The sequence below is a fragment of the Argentina silus genome, assembly GCF_951799395.1.
Source record: "Argentina silus genome assembly, chromosome: 7".
Classification (NCBI taxonomy): domain Eukaryota; kingdom Metazoa; phylum Chordata; class Actinopteri; order Argentiniformes; family Argentinidae; genus Argentina; species Argentina silus.
Genome location: NC_139661.1, coordinates 3,734,628 through 3,744,470, shown reverse-complemented (window position 1 = coordinate 3,744,470; position 9,843 = coordinate 3,734,628).

The window sequence follows — 9,843 nt, the reverse complement described above, 5'->3', positions numbered from 1 at the left end:
GCTAACTGAACATAGCCCTGAACGGACACAAACTTCCTCACAACAGCAGGAAGTAAACAAAGCTGCTAACATGCTTGCTAACAGAACACCACTCAAATCAAAGAAGACATCTCTGCCCCTCGTATCTTACGACAGTGAGAGGATGTTTGCCCATGCTACTTGTTACCTAGGCTACATCACAATTACATGACCTTAGCCACTGATCTTTTGGGGCCAAAGACATACATTTTCAGGTGCGGGAGAGAAAAGAGATTCCTCGGCCAAGGCATAACCCCCAGATCTGATCATTGTATTTGAGCGATAACCCGTCTTTCCTCCAGTCCGGCATCTCTGGATAGTCCAAGACCTTGGCCGACTACCTGTGAGCCGGTAACAATCAGCCACTGTGACAACAACTGTGTAACACAGATAAGGAGGCCACAACTTTACAAGGACTTGCCAAACAATCTTTTGGTCGAAATCAAACTGCATCCCCAGAATGCACATAAACTCCCTCAAGTGCAACCCTGGACATTTTAGAGGATTATAGGTCCACTTCCTTTGTTTACAATGCCTCTTGACTGATGATTTTTCAAGATTTGTACTCATGTCATGAGTTGGGTCAGAAAAGAGGCTTCAACTTACTTAGCTACATGCATCAGCAATGATAGGACTACGAGCCCAGATGAAAAACTAGCAAATGTGTTTCAGATTCATTAGTATAAACCTATAGCCACGCACGTCATATACATCATATCAATATTCAAAGAACAAGAACAGCCAGTTAGCTAAGTTGCTCACACACAACAACAAGCAAGCGTTCACATATATACAAGCTAACTTGCATTTCTTGCACATGACAAACGTTCATGGATTTAGCTACGTTACATTGAGCGAGAACGTTCACGTTGAATAAAACTTATTTCCTAACTTGTCTGAAACAGCTACTTTTAATCACCGATGTCTTGCGAACATGTGCCTTAACTACTGGGTCAAAACACAGATTACGTTAGTTCGTTAGCCTAGCTAACTAGCTAAAGCCAAGTCCCTCACTTCCCAAAACCTACACCTCTGTTTACTATCACTGATATGATAAGCAATTAGCTATCTGGTTTACAAACCTTCACGTCAATGGCTGTTGTTTTGTAAGCAAGTAAATGGGCAGGTTGCAAAAGAAATAGCTCAAAACACTAACAACGTGTAGTGTCGGTGAAGGAAAACAGTGCTTTGACACAATCAACAGTGACAGATTCCTACAACGCCCGAGGTTTCAAACAATAACAGGCAACCATCACAAGGAATAATCCCATTTAGAATGTCATGGATGATATTCACGGTGAGATCGCGGCCTACAAAGGCACAATGCAAGTTGCAAACGGCCATAACGGCTAACGGGCAAGTGCAAAAATGAAGATCTCATAGTGGAGAATTTTTCTAATGTTACATGTTCTATGGCCGCTCGGCCTCATTCTCCACCTCGGCTCTGGGTAAAAAATCTTTCCCGCAAGACGCGTCTGTACACACGGCTAGCCAACCTCCCCCCCCCCCCCTCCCCTCCCACCTCTCCCGACTTTCTTCCTCCATCACCCACCCTCCCACGTAGTGCCTGCGGTGCGGTGAAGACAAGGCCGTTGGAGCGAAGTAGGCCTCGTCTCACTCACCCCCTCCCTCCAACCACCCCCCCATGCCCCCCCTCGCGATCTTCATCTCTCCGTACCCCTTTCCCTCTACCTCTCGCGGTTCCCAGAAAGCTAGGACTGGTCCAGTTCGGGTTTCAAAGGGTAGCTCGGAAACGTGCTAATATCCTCTCTCCACTACCCGCTACTCACCGGAATTTCGTGTCGAGTTGCCGAGGAGAATGTGCCAAAAATCCTTCGAATCAGAGACAACAACAAGCCCAAAAATGCAGCCAGAGACCAGAGGCTCCAAAGCTGACGCCATCTTTGAGTGAAACAGGAGCTCAGCTAGTGGGGGAGGGGGCAACAGTCGGGGCAAGGGACCGTCTGCATCGTTCGGTTCAAACTGCAAACGCGAATGGACAGGAAAATACACTGCAAGGGGAAGAGAGGGGGGAGCGGGCGGGGGTGGCAACGGAGTTGTAGCTGTGAGGGGTGGATATCGGTTGAACACATGAAATGGAAGAAAGGGACAGATGGTGGAGCGGAAAAAAAGGATAGGTGTTCTCGCTTTCTCCACTGTGCGCGCAAACATGGATAGTGGCATTTTAGGGAACGTCTACATTTTGTTCTTCCAGCCTGGTTCGTGAGGGGAAAAATCAAAGCAACTGAGTGAGTGTGGTTTTAATGTTAGAGGGTATTTAAAGATCAAAGCGAGACCCCCCTCCACACAGCCTTGTGGGTTCTGCAATCTATTGTAGCAGCTCTGTTTTTTTTTTTTGTTGGAGCAGGAAAATGAAGCAACGATGCACAGTACCCACTCCCAGAAATAACATCCGAAGCTTGTTACTACGCTAGGATCACACGACAAAGCATATCTGTTTATGTTGAGCACTGGTGCCCCTCCAGTCAGATTATGATAGGCTCGTCGCTAATATTATCCTCCCCCCAAAAACGATTATGTAAATTGCCCGCAATGCCTAGTGAACCACATGCACGAAGCTGTATCATCGGGGGAAATTGACAGGTGACCCTTTTAACACCTTTTCCCGCTCATATTTAGCATTTCACTGTTTTCCACCCTTCATCCCTCTGAAGCAAAACCACATTTTGCATGTCTGTAGGCATACTGTAATTGTGTCTAAAGAATCACATTATGATATGATGTGAAGGCAACATTTTTCGATATCACATTGGCTACTTTCGGAATCTACAAGTGCTCCACACACCATCAAGATCAGTGACAGTACCAGTTTTTGCACGTTAATAACACATTATGAATAATATCATACAAAAAACAATAAAAGCTGATCAGATTACAGATATAGTTTAGAAACAAAGTTCATTCAGTGTGGGCATATGGGTTTTTGTGTGGCTATGTAGAATTACATGTTGATCAAATTTGTAAATTCTGTTATTACAAACAAACAAAAAGGTATAGATCTGTCAAGCTCTTGGAAAGTTTTCACTCATTTGCACACATCTCCCATAGGATTTTCCATAGATAGTGCCTTACAAATATACACACCACACATACACTCACACAAATGTACAGTATTAAGTATTGTATTATGTTTTTATAACTGTCAGGCCACCAAGGGAACGAAGCTCAACTTCATACAAACCATTGCCACAAATCATATGCAATCAATCAATCAACACCTGCAGGATCTGGTAAATATCTGCCATTTCTATTACAGCATTCAAGACCTCCCTGGATGCAAAATTGAATTATGTGAAGCTTTGTGTAAAATGATTAGCACCCAGCAGCCCTCAGAGAGGGATTATCAACTCATAAAGGGAGCAATTAGATCAGAGGTTTTCCCCTGTCAGAAAAGCCATATGAGACAACAAGCATATATTATATGTGTACATGGCATTTACATGTTCATAGGCCTTATGACAAAAGATAAATAGGTCTAGTAGTAAAGATGAAACAAATGAACTACACTTTACAATGATTTATTTTGAGTCAGGATCATCAAATGATTTGGTACAGAAAAAAAAAGACAATTCCTGAAAGGCTTGTGCACAATACGGACTAAAAGGAAGCAAAACAGCAGATTGATAATATCCATGGGAACCCTTGAATCAAATATTTCATTGCAATAGATCCAGCACTGTGACAGAAATCCATTGATACACATCTTTTAAAGCAGTGGGAATATTATGGCCTGGAAATCAGTCGATTTGATAAATGGTTTTCATCCACATCAACAGTGTTTGATCAAAATGACAAAAATGTTTTGGTTTTGATACATGTTTACAATCTGGCTCTAGCTAAGAAGCCCTGAGGGGACATTTTCCAACCAAGCAGGGGTGCTGCTGAGGAGAAGATCTATTGACTATTGAGATGGTTAGAAGACAAGCCTTGGCAGCTATAAGTGGTCACCCCAGATATGTTTCTGCTCTTTAGCCAACTCCTGCTGTCGCTGTCATGACAAACATGACATGAAATGTTTGGCATGACAGCGTCAGTAGGGGTTCGCTATGAAACACAAACACATCTGAGCCGACCAGGCTAGCTACAGTACAAGGACTGTGATTCTTTAGAAAAAAGAAAAAAAAAAGAGAAAATCCAAAATAAGAAAGCTGGATATTGTAAAGTAGTGTTACAGTTTAACTAAAAAAATCGAAATAAACTAAATAAAATCTGATAAATCAGTTTGAAATTGACACTTTTCTTCAGCCATAGTTTAACATTTTTTCTCTATCTGTACTATATAATACAATGGGGGAAAAGAAATATCTATTTGCATTAGTGATAAAAGAGTGTTGTCTAGAGTGTTGTTGAGTGAAGCTTTGAGTGACTGCAGTCAATCTGTGCAGCGGTGGAGACACCCATATAACTGTGCAGAGTTCCTGTTTGGGGGGTTGGGTGATGGCTGTTGAGTCCTGCACAGATAGCTAGGCAGTGGCTAGCGCTTGCTTTTGTCCGTGTGAACTAGCAAGCTTCCTGCTGTGGCTGGCTCCTTGCCAAGTCCTAAAAACCCCAACCCCACAGCTCACACCCCTCCCATCCTGGAATGGGCTGAAACATACAACGGAAATTTCCAGGCCTGTCCGCCCAAGAGCATGCCCCCACCCATCCCCACCCCCTCAGCCCCTATTCCCTCCCCTCCCTCAATCCAACAGGGACAGAGAGCAGCTGGAAGGTGAAGTGCAGCTTGTTGGGAAACCCAGAGCCAAGGACTCGCCTGGACACACACTTAAGGGATTGAACTGGAAAGTCAAAACACACACACACCTCTCACACTCAAAAGTAGTAGAGAACTCTTTCCTATCTGAAATGCCCCTGAAAACACAAACTCCTCTGCTAGTGCTTTAAAGTACTTTAAAGTGCCTTGAAGAACACTTCTCTGTCAAAGACATTGCCAATTGAGAGATAAAGAGGAGATTGTGGAAAGCCATGAGGGTCTGACAAATAAATTGTTACAATCTTTTCAAGTGAGTACATTTTGAACTGGGCCACAGACAATGTACTTAACATGACAATTCATTCCAACAGCAATTATAGTAATCTTAGTGGAGCGTGTTCTGTATTATGTAACAATGGTTGATATATTACCTTATTGCAATAGAGCTATTATAATAGCAACACTATCCGTGACAAAGGAAGAGGCTTTTCATTTGGAACAATGCGCATATCCTTGAAGGAACCTGTTGGTTCCAACAAAAACATGACTCATGGTATTAGGCGTTACTCTACTGTGAGATACAACTATTATGGGTCTTATCGGCACTATTATAGTCAAATGCTCCGGGTGATAATCCAGGCACCATTCCAAACCGCTGACAGTTGGCCGTACCCAAAAAACTACAGAAGGCGCAGGCAAGTCTCGACCTTCCAGAGGGAATCGGTTCAAATGTAGTGCATCCCACTCAACGGTTAAAGACATGAACACAATCAAAAGGGCAAAGACACACTGATGGCTTAACTCTGGATTAACTCTTTCTCTGCCTGTGTTGGATCCCCCTTTTGTCCATTCTAGACACCAGTAGTGTTGAGAGTAGGTCCCTTCACTGATACAGAGTACCTGAAAAAGAGATGGGACACTCACTTGATAAAAGATTGCATTTGAATGATCAGTTCAATAAGGAATGTTGCATTATCACATATACTGGTCATACAATATTATCATTATTATGTACAGTATTTTGTTTCCAATTGATGATACATTGTCTCTGAAGCATGCACATGCAGAATGATTGGTGTCTACTATGTTTGTGTACATTCTTTCTTGTAGCTGGAACAAGGAACCAAAGTTCTCCTCCATAGAAGAGAGTGGTGCAGCCTCATATTTGCAGAGCAGGATGCACCTCAGACAACAATGCACCCTCCAGGACCCTTTCACATTCCTCTGGGCCCATTGGCGGGGGACTTAACCTCTGGAGCTCCGTTGTCATTGTCTGCTCCTCTCCCCTTTTGTCTTAGCAGGCTGCAGACTCTACCACCCCCCCATTTTAACAGTCCCTCAGCAGTTCCTCCATAATCTTCTTCTCATAGGCCTCTCTGAGTATCACTACTATCTCCTTAAATATATTAAGATGAATGAGCCAGGATTAATGACCATTAGGGCATGTGGGATTGTCAATCAATGTCAATGTTTAATTATGCCGGTATCACCAAAATATGTTTGGTTTTGTTAAGACGATGAGCATGAAGATGTACTTTGTTTCTATCCTTTTTATGTGAGCATTTGTCCCCCCCCCCCCCTCAAATGTTCTGAAACGCATTGCACAGACATTCATGTTGTGTTCTGTGACCCTTGATAATTCAGTTAGTCACTCAAGATGGTCCATGATTGAGTAATTACATTGACGTCCATGCAGAGGTATGTTTGTCTCCCCCCTGTGCCAACGAGAGGAAACCAGACAGATGGGAGAGAATTGTTATCATATTAGTGTCACAAGTAACAGATGACACTGTAAACTGGAGAGAAACGATAACAATAAAGTACGGCACAATTGTCTTCTGTTCTGACAACAGCACATGGATAATGTCTTGAGAGGTCATAACACAACTGACATTAATTTCACCCAAGACAACATTCTTAAAGGGCAAGTTTGAAAGATGAAAGAAGAATGAAGATATCATATCTATGGGCATTCTTTTCATGTACAATGCTCAGGTGCATCTGTATATGTGCTGCTATAGGCATGAATCATGTCAATATATCATGGTACAGAAGTTAATGAAAATAAAAGTCTCACACTCTTCTCTCATTCTCTCACCAATGTTTTGGCTCAAAAGCTTTCCTCAGTGTGGGGTACAAATGAACATGAAATTGGGATGTCAGAGTTAGTCTCCAGACCCTCCGCTCAGTGCCATAGAGGGCCAATGCCAGTGAACTTCCTCTTTCAGGGTCACTAGCCCCCGCCACAACTTAACCTCTCCATCACAGACAGAATTTACCTCCAGGCTACATCCTCCATTCCGGGCCTCTGGCATCACACTATCCCCTTTAACGGCAGCCAGAGCCTGGAAGTCATCACTTATACGGGCAAACAGAGAGAGCTTTAAGGGTCGTCAATAATGACTCCATTTACTTAACACTGACCCAAACACCTGCTCATTTATCATGGTTGACATTTGTCAGGTTGGTTCGGCCCATTTCTCACAACACAACTCCTACGTTAGGTCCCATCCAAATGAGGTCAAGTTGGTCGAGGTAAGCGCTAACAACACAAAGGTTGTCGGTTCAATTCCTGCTACAACATGATACTGAAAATGTTTGCAATCCCTGCACTGTAAGATGCTTTGGATAAAAGTGTTTACTTAATGGAATACTGTATATAGGTCGTGTTTGGCAGGCCTTCCTGAGGAGGCTAAGCTACTTCTATCATCCCTCAAAGTCACAAAGCGTTTTGGTATTATCACTGTGCTGCTGAGCTCTGTCTTCTCAGCTGTCACATCTAGTCAAGTGGTAAATGGTTCTGAGCCATGATCGTAACCCACCTATTAATAACGGCTTCGCTGGAAAGATTACCTCTCAGGGCTAGTGGACTGAGCCTAACCCCAAAACAGACATTCACAACATTCCCCCCCCCCCCCCCCCCCATCTCATCCTTAACGACACACCTTTTCACATTGTACCAGTAGTCATCTAGCCCAGACTTGCCCCCCTAGAAACTGGTGTCTTACAGATGTTTTCCTGGGCAAGTTACATGTTTGCAAGTGTTGTTGTATTTATTCACACGTTACGTGCTTGCAAATCTTTTTTGCAACTACAAAACTGATTATATATGTGCAAATCATTCCTTAAATGTGTCAACATCTGTCATTGTTTTACCTTCATACGGCTGATCCCAGAAACATGACGGACTGGCATGATTGACTTATTAAAATACCATTATGGTACACCAGAACACTGGCATTCCACTCATGGCACTAACCCTCCTATTCAAATTGGTCTTGTATCTATTTACTTGAATTAGTGCCTTGGAGGAAGAAGAGGTAACAGCTAGCCAGCCAGCTACCAGTGAAACACAGCCAAAGCAGCAGGACAGATCAACAACCCAAATGGAATAGAGCCCTGGCTGCAGTCTGCTCTTTGTTGCTGCCATCCTCCTGCTGTCCTCAGCTCCATAGGAAAGCCATGTAGTGATGAGGAATAGGGACGCCACAAGGCATTCATAATAGAGAGCTGAGAACACAGATCCACATTTCACCACAACATGAAGGTCCTGAGGAGCAGCACTCAACAACACTCTGTCACATCAAGCCCAGTGCATATACAGAATGTGTAGTTCAATTAAATGAAAATAAAGAGTCACCTCATCTCTGAACCCTAGAATCAAATCTCATCTGAGTTAGTGAGACTAAGTCACCTTATCACCAAGGAAAGTTTCTTTTATTGGTGTCACTTTTGCAAGGTGTAAAAACAGGATGTACAGTAGGACCACATCTTGTAAATGTTCAATGATTCCAGTGGTAAATGTCATCATTCTAAATTTAAGATAACCTGATTCATCTTCGCTTTGTTTCAAACTAACTTTATTTGAAGGGGTAGATGGGCCTACACTGTCTATCAAAATCAAGAGATATGGGTCACAGTGAAGCCACATCAATGTCCATCGGTACAGCTGGGTAGTGGAGAGTCACCCGCACACACCAATGATTGAGAGAAGGAATGATGGAGTAGCAGAAGAGAGGTTCAGTAGAAAGAAATGGACTCCATTTTTGTAACTCTCCCTCTCCAGCTGTCAGCTCCCTCTCGCTATCCCATGGGGGGTTGCCACGGTGACAGGAGGCCACATGTCTTGGGGGCGTCGTTTTGGTCAAAGGACCCCATTGTTCTTGTGTTAAGCCGTCTTCTCTATGCCCGTCTGCCAGGGACAGGGGCTTCACACCCCGACACACACTGAAGGAAAACACCCCCCCCCCCACGCACACACACCAGACTTCAATTGATGTACAAACTAACTGGTCAACATACACAAACAGTGACACACTGAACCCATAAAGTAGTAGGAGGCAGCCCTACACTTCGATTACAACACACATCTCACCTTTACAGACAGACAGACAGACATGGAGGGACAAAACCATGTACAGTACATGGGTGGTCTAATAAGCACATACATCTTTGGGGACAAAGACAAACTGGTAAATGTCTCAGATTCTGACATTAATTATTTAATGTTTAAAACGTAATGTTAATACAACAATCATGGCATTTAGTCATGCTGTATGTGTTAATTGTATTCCCTTTCACAGCATTTTCACAGCATCAGTGTCTCTTTAAAAGGTATATTATTAGTAAAAACTAATTAACAACATATGATGAATTACTTGGTGTGTATATGTAGGGTCATATTGTCTCCAGTAGATGGCGACATGTCGCTAAGGCAGGGCCAGAGCCATAGAGTTCTGACCAGGGCATTACAGTTCAACTCAACATCTCTGAATCAGCCATCAATCTTCTACTCACAGTTGAAACTAGTAGAGACCTTGAAATGAAATAAACTGCCAGAGACCAATTTTGTCCCCACAGTTTACACTTGACATAGCAGTAAAATGTAATGATCCAGTATTGGACAGGTTAAGTCCAATCTCCCACACATCTTCAGCCAATAGGGTCACCTCACCCCATTTTGAGATGTGGATATAACCAATGAGGGGTTTGATAATGAATGCACTCACTGTATAATTTCATTTATTGGATATTAATGTCTCTAAATGTCATTAGGCCATAAGCCAGAAAAGAGTGACCTCTATTGGTTAACTATAGGCATGTCTTGAATT